Below are 851 nucleotides of genomic sequence, written 5' to 3' on the forward strand. Positions count from 1 at the left end.
TCTTTTCTCATTTATTATTCTGATAATTATCGACATTATATAAAAATAATAGGTGATTTTGCATGTAAAGCAAACAATAGTTGTATCTACACACTCTTACAGTGACTCAACAATTGTTTTGTTGATACTTCTGGCAGAAGGAAGGCAGAGTCTGTTAAAGATCTCTCTCCGCTGCAGACAGCCTTTCATTGTGCATCAGTTCATCAGTCAGCTTGTCCTCTGCGGAACACGTCACATGGTGAAACAATCAGGCCTGGTCCGGACTGCAGGGATTTGAGTGTTTGAGGCGTGGTGCGATGATGTACATCGGTGCAAATGAAGTTCAGTTTACTTTAGGGGCTCAGTGTAAACATGTGCATGTGACCTTGTGAAGGTACGCAGCTGGGCTTGTGAGACTGATGACAGAACAGAGAGGGAAAGTATCGGAGGTGGAGCCTACAAAAGAGCCGTCTTCTTTTAGAGATAGTCTCTGCTTTTGATACTTACATATTTTATTAAGGAAAAAGCAAAAACATAATAATAAACCATGCAACTGGCAAAGAAAAAAATGACACATAAATAAAGAGAAAAAATAAATGCATCAAAAAACATGCAACACGCCAACAACGTTGTCCGACACTCGTGTCAACCATAAATTCAGCCCAACGACAGATATCAAAAAAAATATATTCAAAGGGTTCTATACACAGCATGAATTAAACTTGGATCTAGAGTTACACAGCTGGAGTAGCATCCTGTTTAAAGAGAGTACCGGTCTTCTTAAGCGATCATGAGCATCAACACTAAACAGAGTCAAGGTTCGGGAGGGAAAGTCACCAGCCAAGTTCCTCGTTCTGACAAATATTTGATCC

Source organism: Cebidichthys violaceus, unplaced genomic scaffold (genome assembly GCF_023349555.1).
Source record: "Cebidichthys violaceus isolate CVI_PGR_0920_01 unplaced genomic scaffold, fCebVio1.0.p SCAF_15, whole genome shotgun sequence".
NCBI classification, from domain to species: domain Eukaryota; kingdom Metazoa; phylum Chordata; class Actinopteri; order Perciformes; family Stichaeidae; genus Cebidichthys; species Cebidichthys violaceus.